The sequence below is a fragment of the Lactuca virosa genome, chromosome 4 (assembly GCF_052849685.1).
Source record: "Lactuca virosa cultivar CGN04683 chromosome 4, Lactuca_virosa_CGN04683_v6, whole genome shotgun sequence".
Taxonomy (NCBI): Eukaryota; Viridiplantae; Streptophyta; class Magnoliopsida; order Asterales; family Asteraceae; genus Lactuca; species Lactuca virosa.
In genome coordinates this window covers 259,811,565-259,831,207 of record NC_136429.1, presented here as the reverse complement: position 1 = coordinate 259,831,207, position 19,643 = coordinate 259,811,565, and the positions used below count along the sequence as shown (strand labels likewise).

The 19,643-nt window shown below is 35.1% G+C and overlaps 1 non-coding gene across 1 annotated transcript; it reads left to right on the top strand.

Annotated features, from left to right (window-relative positions):
- The first annotated feature begins 5,359 nt into the window (after positions 1 to 5,359).
- On the top strand, positions 5,360 to 5,465 carry LOC145110504 (small nucleolar RNA R71). Its single transcript, XR_013709883.1, has one exon. It is a non-coding gene; the product is annotated as a small nucleolar RNA R71 (small nucleolar RNA).
- Positions 5,466 to 19,643: the final 14,178 nt, after the last annotated feature.

Here is a 19,643-nt window from a genome sequence, read left to right as displayed (position 1 = left end):
ATCCTTTATTTTAGCCTCTAATTTTCTTTTAATGGCTTTTGTTTTTTACTAATATTATATCTCTCATATTTTAAATCTTCATTTTCTCTTTTAATCAATTCAATTTGATCACGTAAGAATTTGACAGTCTTAATACAAGATTGAGAACAACCATTTTCACTAACCTCCGATTTTGCAGACTCCGGCGTGGTTTAAACCATAAATGCAAATTGGAGTGCCATCATTTCTGATTATGTGTCTGTTTCAACTTCTTCTTCAGCAACATCATGAATTTGGACGAGATGAGCATTTTCAGGTCCTGAAATATTTAGTGCCTGAATCTGATCCTCCCAACCAAAAGACTGAGCAACTACTGCTAGATTAGCAGTTTCACCATTGATAGCAGCACTTCCATGATTATTGCCTACTGGTACCATTGTTCAATCACTGTTTACTCTTCTATCTGGTTTGGGACACTCACAAGCAAAATGACCCGACTCGTGGCAGTTGTAGCAGCGCAACTTTCCCTTGTTAAACCCTACTTTCTTATCCGCATTCATTCCCCAGTTATTCTTTCCTGTTTTCTTAGCAAATTGCTTGGCCCTGAACACAGCCATAGCAATTTTCCAAGTGATGTCCATTTCCTCTACATCCTCTGGATGAATTTGATCCAAGTCAGCAAATGAACGTTGAGGTGGAAGCTCTCCAGCTACAAAGGCATTGTAACAATTTACGAGTCCAGTAGCAAGAGCTAAATTCTCATCAATTCCTTTTGAATGGGGATCTGTAGCCATAACTGGTGCACTTGAGAAAGAAACATCTTGAGGAACAACAGACGATTGACTTTGTTGATGAGAAACAGATGCTGAAGCAACATGTGGATGAGAGACAGATGCTGAACTGACATATGGTGTAACTGATGGAGTGATAAATGTTTGATTTTGAGGCTGTTGAATGGCAAAAGTTTGAATTGGAGAGGTAAAAGATGAAAATGCATTATTTGAAGAAATCCCAAGGTTTACAGTCGAATACGAATTCACGTGATTGATTTCTCTTTGCTTATCATCAAGATCACAAGCTTTGATGATTGCCATAGTTTCAGCAAGACTGATTCGGTTAAGATCTTTCGTCTTTTTAATGACCGCCACGTTCATATCCCATGTCTTCGGAAGTGAATTAAGCAATTTCTTGTTTATCTCATAAACTTCAATCAAAACTTCCCACAAAGCCTTTGCTGAAGTATATTCTCTAAATCCATGTGCAATCTCAGGAGATAGTGCCATTGTGAGAGTAGCCAGTGCTCTTTCTTGCTCTTCAATCTTTTCGAAATCTTCATCGGTGTAGTGTTCAATCCTTTTCTCAACAACTGTTTTATCTTCGAGTATTGTAGTGATACGAACTGGTTCCCTTAAAATACTTCTCCAAACCTTGAAGTCTTTCATTTTGATGTATTTTTCGATTTTGTACTTCCATTATGGGAATCCTTCTACAGACAACAATCGGGGAATGCGAGTGGTTGTTCCCATGATGGAGTCCAATTCATGATGATGTGTTTGACCTTGAGATTCCATTTTTTTTATTATATTTTTTTAAATGATAATGACTAAAATACCAAAAAGATAGTTTGAGATCAAGGGATTACGGCCGTAAACACGAGTTTACGGTCAACTTTCACAGCTTGGAGTGTACGGTTGGAGGTTCACGATTGAGTTTACAGTTGAGGGTTCACGGTTGAGTTTACGGTTGAGTGTTCACGGTTGAGTTTACGGTCAATGAAGATTAACTGTTTACGGTCAATGAAGATTGACTGTTTACGGTCGTAAACTGTTGACCGTAAACACCCAGAATTTGTTGAAAACTTGAATTTCAAGCAGATCCACTCCCCTTGTGTCACAAAAACACCAAATGCAGTCTTGAAAAACGATGAAACTGAGCTCCTTGGACCGAAAACGTGATTGAAAGATGTTTTGACACTAGACTAGCTCTGATACCACTTGTAAGTCCCCAATCGGCTTCTGTATCAATCAGATTCGTTTGATGGTGCAGAATCCCAATCAAACGGATAATGCCAGATCAAATGAAGAAGAAGGAGAAGAAGAAGATGATGAATCTTGTATGAACTGATATGAATTAAGATCCAGATACAAGATTCACACACACACACTAACACACACTACAGCTCATCTCTTCTCTCTCACTTTCTCTCTCTAGAACACCTTGGGTTTCACACACTTAAGCTCTCTACTCCTTGCTACAATTATGCACTCCTCACCCTATATATAGTAGACATGGGTCGTGAATGGGTTCACGGCCGTAAACCTGTTCACGACAGTAAACACAGCCGTAAACACGTATACGACCGTAAACACCAAGCTGTTTACGGTCCAAGACACATAAATACATTTTCCTAGAAACGTAAAGTATAAACCATAATTTTAGACCCAACATATATGATAAAACACATAAAATAAAAGAGGGAGAAAAGGAAAAAACTTTCCATGGAAATGTAGTCGCGAGATTGGATCGATTGATTGTAGTGGGTTAGCTTTGACATCTTGAATGTTACTCTAAACTAGACTTTGTTTCTTCTGAATGTGCCAGAAAAATGAATCAGGAACACTAGTTTTGAATTGTGGGAAAAATATAAATATTTGATATGAATGGTAACCACATGGAATAGTGTCAACCACGTCATGGTATCGAGTGTGAGGTCTTCTGGATCGCGATCAAAATTGACTCCACATCATGGACGAATGGAACTACACGTCTTGGGAATGTAAAATGACGTATCGGGATCGCGAGAAAATGTTGCTCCACGGCGTGGCAATAGTGGTTGCACATCATGTATACTGGTATTTTAGAACTAGAATATCTTCAAAAATAGATCATGTGTACATGATACTCCAGGTAATAAAAATGTCATATAACTCAGAATAAGCTTTGTGAACTCTCTAAATTCTTAACAATCTCTCAGGAACTTGATGCACACCCCACACTTATCAAAATTTTTAGCTCTCGATCAATATCTTCAAATTATATCTTCCTATCATTTCTCTCTAATGTTCAACTCATATGTGTTTCCTAACTTATTCGACAACACAAATAAAACATGATTCTAGAGTAATACAAAGTAAGAAAAATCATTCGGGTATAAATTAAAAACACACTAAACAGAATATAAGAACAAAAACAAAAATAATAAAAATTCCTTCTAACCATGGGTTTCCTTCCAAAAGCACTTATTTTGTAGGAGTCATGAGTCAGGCTCTTTCCCCTCTATGTCATTGCGGGTGGGAGTGGAATCTCCATGTTATCCTTCATCTCCATTCTCTTTCTCTTGTACGTATCCACTCATCTTTTGTATGCCTTCTTCAAGTTTCATTTCTTCTTTTTGTTGGTGTTTACTTCGTGTTTGCGCTTGACTCCTTTGCTTGTTTCTCCATATGCTTTGGCTTTCTTTTCTTCTTCCTTGGGTTCTTTCATGTCTTCATCCCTCCTATCGTTTATAGGATCCTTTCCTTCGTGTACCTCTTCTTCATTATCAGATTCTTCATCTTTATTTTTCCCTTTGACTTTCTCTTGAGGCATCATATATGTAAACACTACAAAAATCAATGAAAATGATGCCCGGGATTTGGTATGTCTAACTGTTCATTTTGGATCATCTACTTTTGGTAAAGGCTTTTCCCATACTCATAATTCATCCTCTATCGTCCTTTCTAACTCATCTAACTCATTACCTTATTCTTGGACCATTTCATCCTTAAAGAATACTTTATTTTTATTAACTCTTGAAAGCTTGGAATTTGGATTAACTCCAAAAGTAATCTGTTCCAACCCCATTCGTAGCGTAAGTTTGGAGTCGTGGGTGTCTACCAAGGTAGTAGAAGTACTTAGGAAAGGTTTCCCTAAAATAATCTGCAAGTCTTCATCCTCGTTCATATCTAGAACTACAAAATCTACCGGAAATACAAACTCTCTGACCTTCACCAACAAGTCTTTAACAATGTCACAAGGGTACGTTATTGATTGATCCACCATGTGGATAGCCATCCTAGTAGTCTTCAACTTTGGTAATTCTAGCTTCTTGTAAAATGAAAAGGGAATTAGATTTATACTAGCCCCCGAATCGGCTAATGCATTTGTCTTTCTCGAAATCTCAAATTCACAAGGCAGGGTCAAAAGCCCCGGATCTCCCATATTTATTATAAGACCTTCTATCACTATAGCTGGACATTTTTCTTTTAGCACCATCATGAAGACTTTCTCCAGTTCCACCCAATTGCTAATAATATCCTTAGGAAATTTCACGTATTTGTTAATTTTAGTAATAGCCTCAATGAATGGCATGTTAATAGATAGTCCATTAACTTGTTGCATGAACTTCTTATGATCTTGTTCAAGTAGGTTCTTCTTGCCTGGATGAATGGCATGTTAATTGAAAGGGATTAATAGGAGATTTTTCAAAAAAATTGTGCAGGACCCACGACGTGGCAATGTGGCCACCACGTTGTGGCTGCTAAACAAAATCAACTTTGTGTTTCTTTTCTGCTCCTTCAGACTCTTTATCAGAATGTTTTTGGTTGTTTCAAGGAGCACCAGAGGCTTATATTTTCCTTCTTTATTAGTTGATATAGCTAGCACATGCACCTTCGGGTTTATCTCTGTATTACATGGGAATATCCATGGTAATCTTTCTTTTAAAAGCCTCGACCATTGACCGAATTGCATTTCGATGTTCAGGATGTATGCTTGTTGGTTACATAACGTAGCTTGTTGATCTCTAAGAGTTATATATCACTGGCACTATGTCTCTTCTCACTTGATTTCTTGAATCGAGCTAACACCCCTTCGAGATTGGGTTTCTTCTCTAGTTGAGCTTGCTCTTTTTGATTAAAGCCCCTTCCTTGTTGCCAATATTTTTCTTATTTTTCTTTGTTGTACTCTTTGTCAGGCTTATACTTCTTCTTCGGTCTCCTCCAATCATTATCGAATCGACACCACATGAATAACACACTTGAATTTCTTATTTCTATTCTTGTCCAAATCACAATCTTTGGTTAAATGAGGTCAGCTACAATTGTCACACCCAATTTGTGTAGCATGAATTGATTTCCCCATCTTCAAGATTCTTCTATCTAAAGTGTTGAGCTTTACGATTATTGATGTGGTGATATATTGTCCTCCATCTCCACTAGTTTTTCCTCTAGTGACGTCATCTTGTGCATTCTTGGTATTCCCTTGAATGTTTTGCAAATTCTTCAATGAAATCTTTGTTAGTCTCCGATCCTTCTTGACCATCGGCCCTTGAGAATCGAGTAGTTTTCGAGTGCACACACTGATTCCATTATAGAAAGTGGAAATATCTTTTCGCATGTTTAAATCATGCTGAGGGCAATTTGTTAACATTTACTTGTATCTCCCCCAAGCCTCATATAGTGAATCCCCATTTAGTTGTTGAAAATTTGTATATTCTTCTTTAGTTTAGCAATCTTCGAGGGTGGGATAAACTATTGTATAAACTCCCTTCTCAAGCTGTCCCATGTTGTAATCGCCTTCAGTGGTAGTGATTTTAGCCAATTCTTCGCTAAACCTTGATAGTAACTAGAATAAGTCATAACTTAATTGTTCCTTTTTTCATATTTGGAATGTTGAAGTAATCCATAGTCTCAAGTACCTTGTCGATGTGCATGCACTCATCATCATTGTCCTTCTCAAAGAATGTAATGTCTTTAAGCATGTTGAGGATTTGCCCCATGAGCTCAATGTTCGTCGTGGATGGAATTCCAGGTCGTACGAGATCCAGTCCACTGTCATCTCACATCCGCCTATTGTATTCCTCTATCGTCATGGTCATATTGTCCGCCATTGCGTTATCGGGTTCGCTTTTGTCCGCCTCTTCATTTTTGCTTTCAGTTTTTAGTCTGTACCCGCTTTCCTTCTTGTCCAGAGTTCTCTTGAAAGTTGATATTATGTCAGATTTGAAACTTTTACTTGATTTGTCTCGTTCTACTTTCTTCTTATCCTTTTGTTTGTGGAATTCGGATTCTATATCGTCAAAAGGTGGCACAATTTTCAAGGAAGAGCCCCTGGATATCAACTACTGCAACAAAACAAGAAAATGAACGTAAAACGAACAAAAACATAATAAAAATAAAAACTAAAAACGCTCAATTCCCACGTCGTAGGCTAAGGACGTAGACGTCGTGGAACCTGATTAACTAGACAACAAAAATGAAACAAAAATTAATTTTTTTCGGGATCTAACCCCACAAAAAAGTTAGATTAAGTACTGGTAACTAATTTCTAATAAAATAAACATTTCCCCGACAACGACGTCATAACTTGATGTGTTTTATTTATATCACTAAAAACTTTATAATTTATAACCCTAACTAATTTTACCCACTAAAACTCAATAAGCAGTGAACCTACTTACGTAGTATTATAGTAGAGTAGGTAAGGGTTCGAACACAGGAAACTGTATTTAAAACTAAAATTAATTGCTAAAAACTAAACTAAAGGAAATACTTTAAATGAGAAAAGATACTTTTGTTTAGCTTCGAATCCCCCCCCACCCCTCTTCCTTTTTCCAATGGTTAATTTGGTTAATTTCAATACAATGGATTAATTTCGTTAGTTACCAATAAGTTACTAGAAGTCTTGTTCCGATTTTTATCCCATACCAAATTATGATCTTTAATTAAAATGGTCAAGTAACTTAAGAGCACCAAATTGATATTGAGATATATATATTGGACTGTGAATGATAAGATCTAAGAATTACCTATCTATGATCAAGAAAAGTAAATCAAGTACATATTATGTATCAATAATGCTCTCTAACACAATTAAAGCAACTACCTTTTACCACAAAATTCTACGATTTGTTCAATCACTAGATTTAGCAATTCAATGTTTATAAACAACTACATAACAAGTTCATGCAATCAAATTGATCATCTAACTACACAAAACTTGTAGGAAAAGCAATAAAGGATAGAACTTTAATATACTAGGGTAATGATCTATCAAACACAAGTTGAAACCAGCTTCATAAATCCATAAAATGAGAAATCAATATATAGTATTTTGGTTCATCTAATCTAAATGAAAGTAAAGGCTTATTAGCCCATGATTATAGCAGAAACATACATAATCAAAGAGTAAACTAACTTAAACATGATAAAAACTAAGCAAATCGAATGAATTGATGATGATCTTCACTCTACCTCTCTAATCCATGTTCTACAATCAAAATCTAACCTCCAAAGGGTTTCTCATAAGCTTTTGTCATAGCTCTTTGAAGCACACTCCAAAGTTCAGCCTAACACACACACACACAGATATATATATATATATATATATATATATATATATATATATATATATATATATATATATATATATATATATATATGGGAGGACTCATGTGAAAATGAAAATAATTTATGAAAACACGAAAACAAAGAAAACCTATGAGATTATGCCACATCAACCTTATATTTTGGGCAATAATCCATCCAAATTTTGAACTACATGATGATAATTAATGATACATGAGAAATTGTTTCTTATCAGCAAAGCATGTTTTTGACTTTTTTATTATGAAAACTAGAATTTAAAAGTGCTTAAGGACATGAAAAAAAATAGTTGTTAAAACCACGTTTAAATCTATATTACCATAAAAACCTCTCATGTAAACTTATTATCTTGCTAGTAAATATAATTTCTAAACTACATGTTTTTGATTTTTATAAGATAAAATCTGTTTTCGCGTTTTCGCAAAATATTTATGTTTTCGCATGAACCTACTTATATATATATATATATATATATATATATATATATGGAAAAGTTCAATAGAGAACCATAATTATTGGTTCTTCAAGAAACCAAATCTTTTTTTCAATTTCTAGAGCTTATTCTTTATCGAAAAAAAATCTAAAAATATCTAAATTCATATATTAACATTGTGAATGTGAAAAATATTTTTCGGATTCACCGTGTGAATCCAGATTCACATTGTGAATTTGACGTAAAAAATTCGAATTTGATATCATTGGAAGAAGGATAAAAAGTTATGAATTTCTGTATTTTTAGTTTTTTTTTTGATAAAAAATAAGTTCTAGTCTCTGGGAGACACTTTATATGCATGTTTTCCAAGTCTCTTCGCAAATCATGGAAAACAGACATCCAAACTCTGGGAGACACTTTATATGCATGTTTTCCAAGTCTCTTCGCAAATCCATCGGGTAGCTTCTATGTCTCCACGTCGTGGAACAAATATCGTCATGTCGTCGAATCACCTTTATGCACGATTCTTCTTTTCTATTCCTCTTTCAGCATGCTTTAACCTCCAAGTTTCCAGCTTTGTCCAATTTTAGTCATTTTCCTTAAGAATGTCCTTCTTTCGCTACAAAATAGATTCTATACTTATTAAGCACCAACTATCTTTGTAATTAACCAAAATAAAGCTGACATGTACTTAAATAATGCATAAATATATGTATAAATATAACAATATCAACAAGAAAGTGTATGTCAAGATGACTAGAGATCACAATGTGACCCTCTATTGATTGAGGCATGACAATCAGTTAGAGTTCCTAGAAATAGAAGCTCACCCGTCTTCTTTTCTTGCAACTCTTTCTAACCTATCTCTCTCTCCCTCCTCTAAATATTTCAGTCCCTCATGATTTGATTTCACTTTCTCGAGTGTCATTAGCAAAACGTTGGAAGTTTTGGAAGGATCATTAAGAGAATGATTAAGTTTTGAAGTTATGCTTTCCGTTTTCCAAGTCATTCGTCAATCGAGTAAGTGACACTTTTGCCTAAGTATAACGTGATATAAAGAATGCCTATTATTATTGTTATTAAGCTAAGTACAATATTAATCATTAATCCTATTTATTATACTTATGGATCTACTTACGGGAGTGATGCATTTGATAGACATGTTGGTCTAGTATTTGGATTTCAGAATGGCTATATCTCAAAATGATCCTGCCTCCCAACTATCTTGACTGGCTAATCCTTTTTTGATAGTTAATTCGATGTTAGTATGATTAGTAAAGGATCTATATGTTAGTTACTATATGTCCCTAACTATTGATCAGTTATAGTATTATAGGCTAATTCATGTTTGGCGCGCCTGCTCGCCACTTGGATCGCTGATAGATGAGCGAGTAATTTTTCATGTGAGTTATATCACTTCACTATATGTTATAGTGTATATCCTTTGTATAAGAGAATAGAGATGTACTGTAGTATGTTTATTAGGCAGATAAGCTAGTATAGTATTTTTATGTTGATTGTTTGACCGATTGACAAAGTATGTTCGAGGAGTTGATGGTGGATCGTCACTAGATCCGAGAACTTAGATTACTCATTGTCTATGACTATTATGTATTGATATTGTAGTGTGTTGATTATAATAGTAGGCAAGCAAGGTCTAATGTATATTGATTGCCTGATTTTATGGTATGTTAACATGTATGGTTTGGGAGTTGATCGTGGATGAACACTAGAGTTGGGAGCCTAAATTACTCGTGTTCAGGGTTAGAAGTGCACTAGATCTATTAACTATAGGGATGAATACACGTGCAATAGAGTTGTTAGTCCTGACTAGACGTGCACTAGAGTCGTTAGTCGTTACTTGTTCAGGTGGATCGACACTAGAGCTGAGAGTCTCTATTTATATGCATTGTATGTGTATTGTGGTATGTTGGTTTTTGCGGAACTAACTCATTAAGCTTTATGCTCACAGTTATGGATTGAATGTTTTTCAGGTAGTCTTACTATTAAAAGGAAAGACCCAGCTTGATTGTACCACACGCGCATCGCTACTAATTTTATCATAGAATTCCGCTAATTTTACGTTATTATGTTTTTCTGAAAAATACATCCTTACAATGTTGAAAAAATGTGTTCTTATTTTAACTTTGGGAAGGAGATTTTGCTTTATACTTTACTAGGCAAATCCCCGCGTGTTGCGTTGGAATACAACTATATAGTTAAAATAATAACTCTTAACAAGTTATTATTTAATATTTATATTTTGAAAAACAATGTTAGTAGTAAAGAAAATCTATAGTTAACCTATTAGTTTTATTAAACATTATAGTTTTAAGTCATTATCGATGTATACCATTATTAATGAATTTTACAAACCGTTTAAAGTTGTGTAATTATATATCAAACTTACGATGATCTATATATAATGAATAACAAAAAGTATAAAAAAGATAAACACTACAAATTTTAATAACATAGAAAAATACTAAAATATAACTTAAAATATTTTTATTAAAAAGATCTATATGCAACGAATAACAAAAAGTATGAAAAAATAAACACTACAACTTTTAATAACATAAAAACACTAAAACATCTATTATAACACGTGTATTAACTCTTCGTATTTGAATCACAAATCTCTTCAAACACAAGAATGTTTTTACTGTGCAAGACATAGTTATACATCACTAATATAAGTTACAAAGTTATAAATAAGACAAAAATAAAAAAGTCATTAGTCATTTATAATTAGTAACCATAAATGAAAAACTCTTTGGTTTTGAATAATATATTAGAAAACTTTTGAGTTATAGTAAGAGTTTCGATGACTTTGGTGCTTGAAAATATGTCTTTATTATATATATATATATATATATATATATATATATATATATATATATATATATATATATATATATATATATATATATATATATAAAAGATATTTCCCATCTAAATAATTGGTTTTGAGACATCATTTTAATTCCTTCAATTCTTAAACATAAAAATATTTATTTTTAATTTTATAACATATATAAGTGGATATATATATGTTAAACAAATCATATATAACATATATTTTCTTAAATGTTAATTCTCCTCATAGGATGAAAAATACACAATCCTACAAAGAATATATCACGATAAGCCAATCATAATTACATATTTAATGTTGAAAATGATGTTATAGATTAAATATGTCTTGTTGATATGTTGTTAGGGATTACCCAACCAAAAAAAAGAAACTGAACATCATCAAAATAGAAAAACTACAATAAAATAAATAAGAAAATTGGATAGTTGAATATATAAATAAAAATATTACATAAATATACATTTAACTCCAAATAATAAAAACTCACATATGTCTCTCTGCTCAAATAGAAACACCCATACTCATTTTATGACTCTTCTTTCTTCCTTTGAAACCATTTAAACAAAGAAACTTGATGGCAATTCTTCACTTTCGTACAATCAGAATGTTTTTATTGACAAAGAAGAATCATAAATATGTTCTGTAATGTCCCGGTTTTCAACCCAAAATTCTCATTTTTGTTTATTAAAATATACCATTGTACGATTGCATTATGCGGAAAACAAGATGTGAATGCACGTGTGTACAGTCAAACCTTGCAGTCCTCACAAATCAGTGAGCAACTGAAAAACATTTATAAACAACTGGGTAAGCACGAAGCTTAGTGAGTTTCTCAAAATGCCGTATCTCACAATACATATATAATGCTAACACATAATGGCCTTCAGAATAAAGTTGTTCCGCCTCTTCGCCTTCAGCGTAAGGCTGCTCCGCCCTTTTGGCCTTCAACATAAAGTTGGCCCGCTACTTGGCCTTTAGCATAACGCTAGTCCTCCCGAGTCTATTGGCCTTCAGCCTGATGCTGGGCCGCCCTTAACTCCCCATATAATATATTAACTCATATATATATATATATATATATATATATATATATATATATATATATATATATATATATATATATATATATATATATATATATATATAACAGGCAACAATCCAACACTATAGGCAATTAGCTGAACTAGCCTAATTGCATGATATACGGAAACCATATCCTAACATACATAGGCTACATATGGAAGCACATAATACAATGAGAAAACTCACCTGTATATTTATTCAAACGATTGACAGATATCTGAGCGATTCTACTGGCGATCCAATTTGGCTGGTAACATGTCTAACAAGTATTAACCTATAAGAATATTACTTATTAATTGGTATGTCAATTTGGTAATGAAAGCTAGATATTTCACAAATCCCAATGAATGCTAAAAGTTCTATCAAATAAGGATCAACCAGGTAGGAAAGTTGGGAGGCATAACCATTTCGGCATATAGATTTTTTGAAATCCAACAACCAATCCAACATGACCATTCTAGACACCTCTCCCGTAAGTAGATCAATGAGCGTAATAACTGGAATTACTGATAAATCTTATTTATATATCAATAACAGTTACTATAAATATAAAAAATATAAGTTACACTTAAAGCATAGTAAGTGTATCCTAACTTACAAAGAGTTTAAAACCTAAAAATTCGCGGGTAGGACCTCGATACCGAGCACTTCTATTTTCCCGAATCACTTCCTCGGAGCTTCGCTAAAATGAGGTTCATCGGGCTTCTTAAAATACTTCATAATTTAGGATCTTAGAGATAAGTAGAGAGATATTGGATGGTGTGGGAATGAGAGGCATCAAAGGGGGTATGTATAGCGAAAATTCGTGGGCGCTTGGTCGGTGCGTGCTGCGCACTAGGTCAACTATGGTGATTTGGCTCCATGCAGAAAGTGACACGTAGCAGCATTCTTGTGGTGTGTCAGAGGCCCGCCATGTGCCTTGTTTGTGCGCACGCCGACAATCCAGAGAATATGTCCTCAGTGCTCGTTGATAGTGAACATCAAAACACGAATACAATCTTGTAAATGCCAAATATTTTCGACTATCACCATTGTTTACATCAAACTATAGGATAAAAAATAAGTCCATGAAAATCTGTGTCACTTTGCGAGTAGGTTAACATACTTCGATTCTACACCCTACTGCGATCCCAAAAATATAAGTTTCGCAACGAACCGACTCAATATGAGGGAAATACAACAATCACAATAAATAAAATTCTACTGTACTTAAAATGTTATTGCGATGAAAACTACAAGGAGTATGGTTGAATTTTGGAAAAAGTCTACAACTAGACAATCGTAGTACTACTTAAAGTAAGAATTGTAGATTAAAGAACGCCCAAAATGGAAATCGTATGAGAAAGTTACGACTTTTTATAAAATCATAACAGTAACAAAAACTAGTCGAAAAACGGAAGTCAAAACCAACAATCAGATCTACAAGGATATGCAAGAGTGCTAAAAACGGAGTTTTTACATGAGAGTTATGAATTTATAAAAATAGGAAAACATCCTCACGTGCACTCGCACGCCATGCGCGGCGTGCTTTTTAACACCTCGATCCTCCAATATCCGGATGACGTAGCCCCATAAGGTAGAGGACACGTGTCGACATCAGGGTAGTTCGTGTGCATATTACACGACGAGCAGCCCAAACCTCATATAAAAAGCAAGTCTCGGCTGATATTTCGTCACACCTCAACACACATCTCTCTCTCCCTCTTAAAATTCATTGCAATGACTCCCGAGCGCCTCTCTAATACCGAACTTGTGGTTTTTCTACCATACATCAATGGTTTCATGAATTACAGGTGAGTTCAGGCCCCCATTTTCCAAATCTTTTCGGTGGGAATACATGTTTAAAATGCATCTTTACATAGTTATTACTAATTGTAGTTAGATAATTATGCTCATAACATTAGGATGATATTATGCCTGGTAGATACCCTGCCCAAACTTTCTAGCTAATGCTATGCCTAGTTGTCTTACTAAACCACAATGATAGATAATATCATACCAAGTTGTCACGCTGGCCAATTTCAAGGAAACGCTAAAACTCGTTGTTAAAGCCTCCCTTTTGATAAATCTTAGTACCTAGTGTTACTCTGCCCAACTACTCGGCTACGTGAAACACACTAATTATATATATATATATATATATATATATATATATATATATATATATATATATATATATATATATATATATATATATATATATATATATAATAAGTAAACTATTTAAATACAACGTGAATAACAACACGACCGATCACGGGATGCCCCCACAACAAGACTTAGATGAGACACGATTCATCAACACGCTGATATATTTTCAACTAGCTCCCGAACTATAATTGTTAACTCTTAAGTGAACGGCAGAGATATGTATAGATCTATACGGGATTGGTACTCCCACCTATGGTTGCTAGCTACAACCTGACGGCAAGTCGAAGCAGGCACAACTTTATTAACACCATTCGCGACGTCCGATGAAGCATCATGGTTTTCGGGATCAACAAACATAGCTCGATTATAGGAACTGATTGTAACTTGGTTAAAATAAAACTAAACTATCATATACTACTAAAAGATTATATAGTGATATTATACTCAAACTCGAGGAAACAAGTTTGGAATATGCTCATTAAACTAAATATCCACTTTTTTTAAGGAACGCTTTGGGATGTAATGCCTATAATACAATAAAAGAAATATTAGGAGAATATTATCAGAAAACTAACCATGAATTAAAGTGAGAAGTAAAAAGATACATCTTCCATCGAAATCAGGGTTCAGATTTAGTCATTAAACTATTTGAACCCCATTACTAAAACACTAGGAAATACGCTAACACGCTGAAATAGGTTGAGAATACAATGAGTTCTAACTTAATAACTTCGACAAAGTATTTTCATGCTTACCAAATCTATGAACTCACCAACATTATGTTGACCCTCTCAAAATCTAATGTATTCCTAGGACATCAATATAAACAAAAGACTATCCAGCCAAAGAGTAGGGACGACTCTCAGCCTACCAAAGAAGATGTGGATTAAAATAATACTCGATTTGATAGCCTCTTCCATAACTCAACATTTCCTAAATGTCACGCCACTCGGTGTTTCCTCCACGGGGTGACTAGTTTGAAATATCACTTAGGTTGCTGGATTCCAGAAAGGCTATATGCTAAAATGGTCTTGGCCTCCGATACTTCTCACCTGGATGATCCTTATTTGATAGTCTTGAAGTACAAAACCATAAATTAATAAAATACACAATAAATTTTTCTATAGAATCAAGAATTTGGGTTAAGTACCCTAGATAAGGTTAATAGTAAGAATAGACATAGAACTGATCAGTTATCTTTTATTTTGGATGGGTCTAATACACTACTAAACCTAAATATGGTAACTAATAGATAAATATTTTGAGCAATCTAGAAGGGCATAAAACCAATACAATGAAAAACCATCCAAGATATATATATATATATATATATATATATATATATATATATATATCAAAAGAAATCCATATTGATATATCGTAAAGTCATGTACCAAAAAGAGGGGGCATCTACACCTATACATCACCGCTAGAACATAACAAAATAATCGTATCAAAAAGAAGTCTGCATACCCAACAACAAATTAACATAAACTAATCTACATACTCCTCGTCATCTCCATCCACATCACCATCACCATCACCATCACCATCATCATCACCATCGTCATCACTCTCATTAACATCACCGTCATCGTCATTGTGATGTGTCCATGATGAACCCACCCTGTCACTTGCTCATTGGTAGGGGCATAAGAAAACCCCTGATAAGAAAACCAATCGCTTATAGCCCTGGTCATCCACTGTTGGCAATGACGGACCTCATGAACCTCCCTACTCAACTTGTACATACACCTAGAGAGATGGAATATATATTCATCTCAGGCTGTGGACCCCGCTAAGTAGTAAGGGGATCGTGACAAAATCACTTCAGACGATAACCCTAATCGAACTCTCGCTCCTTTCCATGCTCCGGATCCACCTAACAGATGGGCACATCAAAGTCATGAGAAGAAATGCTCAAAAATCGATCTGGCCCACGCTCAACCACTCGTAACTGCCTCAAGGAAGCTTCTTCTAGCTCCCAAAAGGGATAATAAGTCATCCCATGAGTATCAACCCCATAGGACTGAGCCAATCGGCTGATGAAATGGCACCATGGATCTTGCTCCATGGTTGAGCACCTAGAGCTAAAACGGAGGAAACAAAGAATGCATTGGTGTAAGGAATGTGGAGGTGAACATTGGTGTGGAGAAGTCACCATATAGGAAAATGGTTGGCTGAAGGGACCTTATCGTGCTCTTTACGATGGTGAATAGCGGAGGAAAACAGACAGTTCATGAACATGTGCAGAGGTTAAACTACTCTCCTTTGCCAACCTCGATATGTACTCTCCGACGGAAAGGGACCAGACACTCATATGTTTGTATTCCCTTGGCTTCGAGAGAATACGAATATCGAAGTAGGCCTCTAAGAAAGGATGAGCAGCATCCTCGGGAGAATATATCTCCAATCACTGCCTAAACTCTATCAAACTGTAAGATTAGGAAACTCCACCCCGCCTGGAAGATAAGGCTAAGTCATCTAACCAAATCTTGTTATCTCGGTTGAACTGGACAGTAGAAATGAAATGTATATAGAGCTCCCCGAAAACGATCTCCCAGAACCCCAAAATGTGGCGCCATGCGTGACTGATGAAAATCACGAGACTCGCCTCATCGCGAAGTGATCGCGTAAGAAATGGTTCCATTTGCGTTGTCAAACCCAAGTCACCCGCAATTCGCCAGTCCATAGACTGAGGAATGCTGATATGCTTGGTCAGTAGCTCCAAACCCCTCCTGATATAAGACTCTCGTTCAAAAAGCATAACCGGGAACGATAGGAACTGGTGTGTCGGTTAGTCATGAGGAAACGACCCAGCTCGTTGTCTTCTGTTCATCATGGAACCTGAGAAAATTAACTAGGAATATTAGTAAATTAAAATAAAACATAAAAATAGAAAAATCTGGAAAAAGTGCTCCTCGCATGCATTTCATAATGCACGACATGCATTTGAAGATGTGCCTCAGGATCTTCATATGTGTTGCACGCCTCAAGACCAAGTCGGCGACAGATCGAGATTCAGGCCCGATTTCATCTAATTTTTCACCTAAGAGGCATTAGGGTTTGATAATCGACACTCCTACAAGCTTATTACACCATCAATTTGATTTAAAACTCAATAGAAATTCGGATTCAAACAAAACCCTAAGTTGTTCCCAAATACTAAAAATGCATCAAATTGGGGGGGTGTAATAAGTTTTTAACAACAATCGACTATAGAACCACTGAAAACGGTTGATATAATAGCTATTTAAACCATCAATCTCACATTATTACACAAAAATTGGAAAAATCCCAAATCTCTCAAAAACCTAAAATCGGGAAATTAAGACCGATTATCATTAGAAAGGCGTTAAAGATTTGAACATGTGTACCTGAGTAAGAGAAGAGACGAGTGGATGAAAATGACAAAACCCAGAAAGTGCAGCATGAAAATCTTGTGTGGGGTCCGGAGTCGCGATAATTGGAAAAAATTGGACGTGCACATTGCCAAGGGGATCAATGTGCCTTTTTATACATGGCCCTATTGCGCGTGGCGCACACGCCTACCCAACGTGCATCCTAAGAAACTCAGAAACTTCAAATTTAAACCCTACAATGTTTTACCTTATTTCTTCCAACCTATCGCCCCAGAAATTTACCTAGAATACCCATCCCTTAAATTAAACGAGCTCTAGATGCACCAAAAATCTATAAAGTGAAATAAACAAACAATAAACAGATAACAAAAGAACGAAAAACAACTTAAGTCAACAAACCTACCTGGAAAGTAATAAGCATATAGGTTGCTAAGAAAACCAAATAAAACTTGAAAGTTAAAACACAAATCATTAAGAGAAAACAAGAAATAGAGAAATTTTAGGAAGATACCCCTAACATAGTAGCAACCAAGAAACATCTACCAGAAATTCATGAGCAGCCAGTCAGGATCCTTCCATAAGGACAAAGGAGAAACTAGCATAGACTCTTGGACAAAAGAAATAAAAACAATCCTATAGTCCCAGAACGATGTTAAGAAGAGTTAGGTTAAGATTGCCACACCTAGTATATCATTCAGCTAGTAGAATACTAAGATCAAAATGTTGGGAATAAATGGTGTATCCTCCATTATGTAGGAAAGCAAGAATAACTTGATGATAGTAGAATTCTACCCCCCAAAAATATTCCCAATGGTAGAAACACATGTCAAACCTAGTGTAAGAATAAGCATCGCCTACTTGACAATGGTAGGAATTTGAGAAACGAAGAAGCACACTAAAAGATAGAACCTCGAGGAAGTGAACACTCACTAGGATTAAGAAGGCCCTAACCACTTATGATAGGACATGCCATTTTAGGGCAAGACACATTGTAGCCCTAGAGGAATTCCCACTCCATGAATCTATACCAATACCACCATAAAAAGAGAATAGAAAACTAAAAACCAAAAGTCTATTGCCCAAAGGGCCATACAACTAGGAATCATAGAGATCTAGCCCTCATAATAACTACAATGAACGCAACAAACTACCCAGGAAGCGTATTAGATTAGTCATTCAAACAAAGAAGACTATGAAATTCATGAAAAATCGATAGGTTAAGTAAATCCGCAGCATTTAAAATACCTCCCGCCATTTATTTAGAAATAGATCCCTGAGCAAAATCTACAAAATCCAACTAAGATAGGCCTAGAGGAATTCCCACTCCATGAATCCATACCTATACCACCATACAAAAAGAATAGAAAACTAAAAACCAAAAGTCCATAACCCAAAGGGCCATACAGCTAGGAATCATGGAGACCTGACCCTCATATTAACTAAAATGAATGAAAGAAACTAGCTAGATGCATATTAGATTAGTCATTCAAACAAAGAAAACTGTGAAATTCACGACAAACCGCTAGGTTAAGTAAATCCGCAACATTTCGAATACCTCCTACCAATTAGTTAGAAATAGAACCCTGAGCAAACTCTACAAAATCCAACTAAGATAGGCCAAGTATTCGAAAGTAACATAATCATATGATAAAGTGATAAGGAGAACCACTGCATCTAGCACGAAACGATTTCGAATAAAGAAAAGAAACCACAACTCGAAGTAAACATACGAGCACACCTAAAATAGAAATGACGAGATCGGGAAATGAGAAAGTAGAGGTCCAGGGAAACCTCAACACGATTGGTCAATAGGAACTTTAGGTTTCCTCTTACTGTAAAACAAAATAGAAATAAAAACTTAAGCATGTAAGCGCTAAGAGAATTTGAAGTAGGAATATGCACCCAACTACCTCTCAACCCTTCGCTAGTCGACAGATAACCCACAAAATTAAAAGGGTTGAACATTTAACACTTATGAATATTAACATCAGCCTCACGACAAAACTCAAAATAGCTCCCAAACTCATTGCCAAAACAAACCTTAAGAAGAGACAACACTCCTATAAAACTAAGCCATAAGTATAATTCCATTAAGATAATATCAACCAAGTATTTTCATGTTAGGCACTACCAGTCGAATTTTGGGACAAAATTTCCTTCAACAGGAGGAGGATGTGACAACCCAGAGAATACGTCCTCAGTCACCATTGATAGTCGACGTCAAAACACAACAATACAATCTTGTAAACACCTAATATTTTCGACTATCACCATTGTTACGTCAAACTATAACTCAAAAATAAGTGTGTGAAAAGCCGTGTCACCTTGTGAGCAGGTTAACATAATTAGATTCTACACTCTACCACAATCTCGAAAATATAAGTTTCGCAACG